Source organism: Egretta garzetta, unplaced genomic scaffold (genome assembly GCF_000687185.1).
Source record: "Egretta garzetta isolate BGI_Z169 unplaced genomic scaffold, ASM68718v1 scaffold108, whole genome shotgun sequence".
Taxonomy (NCBI): domain Eukaryota; kingdom Metazoa; phylum Chordata; class Aves; order Pelecaniformes; family Ardeidae; genus Egretta; species Egretta garzetta.
Genome location: NW_009260614.1, coordinates 7,553,112 through 7,558,599, shown reverse-complemented (window position 1 = coordinate 7,558,599; position 5,488 = coordinate 7,553,112).

Sequence of the window (5,488 nt, the reverse complement as noted above, 5' to 3'; positions counted from 1 at the left end):
TTTTGTTATGATACGCTTTCCAGTCTTAATCCCTTTCTAACACTAAGCCTCTTTTCAGAAATGCAGAAAGAAAAATTGAAGGAATAGCAGCTGTCAGCCACCAAAGTGAGCTGTAAAGTGTTGTCTACAGCCTGTAAGTTCTGCCTGTTCTTTCTCAGCCATGTTTTTCACTCTCAAATGTAGTTGTCCTCACGCTCTGGAAAACCAATTCTCTTTTTTGTGTTGGCTAGTGTGAAAAATAGTATGATAGGATGTTTTGCATGAGTTTGCCAGGATATCAATAGAGAGCTAATGTCTGTGTTAAAAAAGAACAACTTGATATAGAGGAGAGAGAAGTTTTTGTTTTGCATGCAATGAGAACGTGTTTTTAAAGGAGAGACTGGTCACTGAAAGCACAGAGATACACGCAGGCTTTAAATACTTAATTTTTCCTGTGAAAACATTTTTTCCCCTTAAAAGGAAGATGTAGGTCCTGCCACTGGGAGTGACTGTTTAGAAAGTCAGTTGGGAGGAATGCACATCAGCTGAACTGAGTCAGGCTGTTTGTATTAACAGCTCCGTCAAAACGGCTCTTCTTGTTTTTGCCACAGACTCTGCAGGGGAGCTGCTTAAAATGATTGTATCAAAGTAAGGGCAAAGCAATCAAACCGAATTAACTGTTGTTTTTAAACTCTTTGCTATTGAAGTTAGTTCAACAATTACTGTTGGATTCGGAATGGGCAGAGTGCGTTTGTAAAACCAGCTGAAGAGGCGACTGTCGTGCAGTCCTGTGGAACAACCATCAGAGCCATAACATGGGGCAGCGTGTGAGTGGGACAGGGTGAGAGCAGCCACATGCATGAGACAAACTGGCTTCATATTAAGGGCATCTGGTAATTATAAAGTGGGACTTTGTTCTGATGGTCACTGTCAGAGCAACAACAAGGAAAATTTATCTTAATTTGTTAGATTAACCCAGTTTCGGTTTTCACTCACGTCATAGACCCAGAATTATTGTGTGTGTGCGGGAGCCATAACTAAATACAAGCACCGCATATGTGCTTTTTAATCTGCTGTTTCTCAAACACATCTATCATCAGAGGTATCAAAATACTGAATAGTGCTTACAGAGAAAGCGTAGCAGGCCAAGGAGAAGTGCATCTCCATCTTCATTTTTTGTCATATTCCATTATTTTGGTAGTATTCTTATTTATTTGTGAAAGGCTGAGCTTGGGAAGAAAAGAAGTTCAGTGTTCTCACTGTTGAAGCTTTCTTGAAACAAACAAAACCAGTATTGACAGTCTTAGGTATTACAAAGCATAAATTAGAATCCAAAATAATAATTCAAATATTCTTTGTCTTCTGGGTTTTGAACCCTTTTGACCACACCTAACTTATTTTTAAGCTTTTGTCTATAATCATGCAAACTCGTTCACACAGAATCAGAGAATTTGGAGAACTCATGATGTCTGGAAGTTTGCAGTAAAATTAAGGAACTTTACCATCTTGGGACACCTTTGCAGTGAGTATAATGGGCTTTTGATTTAACCTTTTTAGGTCTGCAGTTTCATAACTGACCAGGAATGTTGTGTCTCCAGGGACTGATGTCCTATGTCCAAGCTTCTGCCCCTAATGACTTGTCTGGGGGACAGCTGGCTACTTTCTGCATGGGGAAAGATGAGATGCACTAATGCAAACAAAAAGAGGGTAGAAAACAGACAATTCTTTGCAGAGCTAAGGGTATGGGGAAGAGCTTCTGCCTCATTATCAAGCCTGTTGCAGTATTTAGTGTTGGTTCTTTGGCAGGGCATTGATTCATCCAGTTACCATGTAGTCAGATGTTCATCTTCTGCTGGAACAGGGCTTTTTTCCTAAGCAATGGACCAAATGTCCTTCACAACCTGCAGTTTCTGCTATAGGGTGTCTTAGGAATGTGAGGCATGTTAATCCATTTTAGATCAGGATAGGCTGGACAGCAGGACACATGTGATAGGTTAAAGAAACTTCTATTTTTTGTTTAAGACGTTCCTCTGACCTGCAAAAGGAAGGGCTTTCAAATTCCTGGCCTGTTTAGGGTGGTTTGTTTCCCATGATATCTTTGCCAAGTGCTTTCTAATTATGGAATGTGTGTTATTCTGTAGTTCTTGTGCAAGGCAGAAATAATTAATATTATAAAAATCCAGAAAAAAGATACGCAATGATAGATGAACTTGACATCTTCTGCTTTTGGAATAACGTAGATGTGATCCACGTTGATTTTTGAATAGCATAAACCCAAACCTGCATCTCTTACCTCCACATTTTAATTGTGCAGGGGAATCTGCAGAGCAGAGAGGAAGACTGGTTTGCTGATGGCTGGTTTCATGGGGCCAAAGTCTCTTTTTTTTTTTTTTCTCCCAGTAGAGCCACTGCTTGCGGGTGTAGCTTAGCAAGTCACGCACTGCTCTGTGAGCCTGTCGGAGCAGGGCTGACAGGAAAGGTTTCCAGTCCCCTTGCTTTGAATGTGAAATTGTATGCAGGGAATCAGCTGCTTATCAGCGACGAGCAGAGCATTCCCAGTGCTCTAATCCAGGGTTTATGAGTCACTTCTAACTGGTGAGGCCTGGAAAACTTGATTCATACCTCTGCCTGTAGTTGCCTGTAGGAGTAATACAGACCTCGCCAGCCATCCTCAGCAGAAAGCACAGACAAGGGCTGGGCTCTGTTGCTGGAAAGGAAGAGCCTGGTTTTATCACCTTAATAGTCTGGGATCAAGATCTTTTAAATCAAAATCATGTTGGTTATCTCTGCTTTCCAGTTATTTATTTTTCCCCTCCCAATTAAGCTAACTCACCTGCAGGAGTGTTTTCCTTGCCAACAAGAGCTGGGCAGTAGTTTGACTACAGACAAAAAAAATATTTTGAGTAATAGCCTTTGCAGTGAATAAATAAATAAAAGGGTTCTCCTGCATAAAAAAGCTAAGGGAAATGTGTTTAAAAAAAAAAAAAAAAAAAGAAGTACTTCTGAATATTGGACTCTTGTATATTCTCCTCTTCTGTGGCATTTTCAGTGACGAGATGTGTTCTGAGAAGTATTAGGTGTAAACTAGGGGAAGGGTGGAGTTGTTAATGTGAAGATAACTCTGCTACTACATAACTTAAAATTGTAACATGAGTTTTATTGACTCTCTTGTTTGACTACAACTGGACTGATTTGAGACATTATGACGGAGAACTGACGTTCTCCTCCTGAAGAATTAGAGCCACCAGGCTACAGCTCTAATTATACTTGGAAAACTCCTGGCTCAGGGCTTGCTGCTGTGATTCAGTAATGGTTAATGTGGCTCAGTTCAGGAAACGTAGCTTAGATTACCTTTGATCTTACCTGTGCTCCTGCACTGAGCAGGGCTTTGTCTATTTCTTTCAATGCTCTAAAATAGACCAATGCTAAACCCACCTCTGAAACATGTCCTGAGGCTGCCTCTGTTAATAATTCACCTAACTCCTCCATTGGTTGATGATAAGAAATGAATACAAATCATGCCAAATAGTTGTGCAAGAGTTGAGAGGTACTACAAACAGTTTTTCAAAATGGAATCTAATGAGGGCAGAAGAGCTGGTGGCATCACAGCTCTCTTCAGAAGTGTTATCCAAGCTTCATCACAAATCCGTGTAACCGCTGGCACCTTCTTCCTGTGACGAATGACATCCACCACGGCGCGGGATCCCTGGGATTGATGCCTTGGGTCAGAGCTAATTAGAGAGGAGTGCTGCACCGAACCACTGACCACATCTGCTACATTTCTTGGGTTTTAAATAGCCTCCTATCTGTGTAGTGGCCTTGCACAGTCTTGTTTTACTTTAAAAAGCTTTAAAGTAAAGTAAGTAGCTTTTTGATTTAAATATTTTACTTTAAAGCTTGACTTTACCCTTTCTGTAATAGAATTTGAAAAGTCTGCATTTGATAAGAAAAAAACAAAACCCAGCAACCCTCTTTAAGCAGAACTGACTCCAGATAGTGTCAGGCATGAAATACCAGCAGTCGAGCTTGGGAACAATTTCATGGTCTGCATGTTCAGTGGTTAGAGAACCTGCCTTTTGGTGCTGCAAAACTTGGGTGATGACTGCCGTGAGGGACCACTTTAAATGGATTCCAACAACTGAGATGCTGGTCAGTGTTGGTTCTGGGCAGATAGGTAGAGTAGGGCTTACTCAGTAGAGCTGCATGCTGCCTGGGGTCCTGCCATCATATCTGATCTGAGACTAATACGCCTAAAAAGGCTCTTTGGCCCTTGGAGAATATGTTTATTTTCACTTTCTTCTGTTATCCTATCGTTATGAGAAAAGCCTTTCCCACTTAAGAAAAGAAAAAACAACATCCTCCAAAAGCATTCAGTTTGCCACCTCTGTTCGCCTGCGTATGGTAGTGAACTGGCAATGATAGCTGACATTCAGTCAGTGTGATACCTAAATTTCAGAAGTATTTGAACAGATGCAAGAGAGAGTCTGCAGTAGCCTCTTCTCAGAAGATGATGCACAGCAGGAAAGATTGCCTTCCCATTAATTTTGGTAAGGTTCTTGTGGAAAATTAGGTGGTGTTTGGATCAGGATGATGTTGCTCAGTACAGATGTGGCCGCATGCATTTAGAGCAAATGACCTCCGAAAATTCAGCTGATGAGTCTGTAGTGTTAAGACTAAGTTTGAAGCCTCCTAACTGCAGGTGCAAGTTAGGTGTTTTGCCTTGTGCGTGTGGGCAGGGCCTTGTACGCTGTGAATAAACCTGCATCTAGTTTGTAGCCATTTGCCGTGCTCTTGGCTAATTGTAGAGTCCCGTATTACAGATCACTGGCAGAGGGGTCCATTAGGAGGGTGGTATAAAGGAGGAATGGGTGGCAATATGCTTTGTGCAGATTGTGATTATCTGTGTTGGGAGACTCGTAGACAGAAACCCATCATCTTCGTTAGCTGCTACGAGTCAGATCAAATGGCTGACTAATCTTTTAGTCACTGATGCTTGGAAATGGAAAGTCCTCTGGCTCAGGACAGAACTCATCGCCTTCAAGGGTCTACCTGGCTCCTGTGCAGCTGCCAGACAGCAGCTTTGTATGCTCATAACCTGAACTACTTGTGACCTGGAATACCTGAAGGGTGGTATGCTTTGGCTGTGCCCTGTGCCGGGGCAATGTGCTGTCTGTAACAGATCTATAGCTTTATTTGCCATACCTGTAATTCATTTTAGGATGGACACGTAGCTTAGACCATTGAGGAGCAAAATAATAGAATCATAGAATAATTTTAGGTTGGAAGAGACCGGGGGAGATCTCTGGTCCAACCCGGGCCAGTTCAGATCAGGTTGCTCAGACGCTGTCTGGTTGAGTCTTAAATATCTCCAAGGACGGAGTTTCACAACTTTTTGGGGCCCCTGTTCCAGTATTTGACAGCATTCATTGTGAAAAAAATTTCCCAGTATCTCATTGGAATTTCCCTTCTTCTAGCTTGCTTCCATTGCCTCTCGTCCTTTCATTTTCTA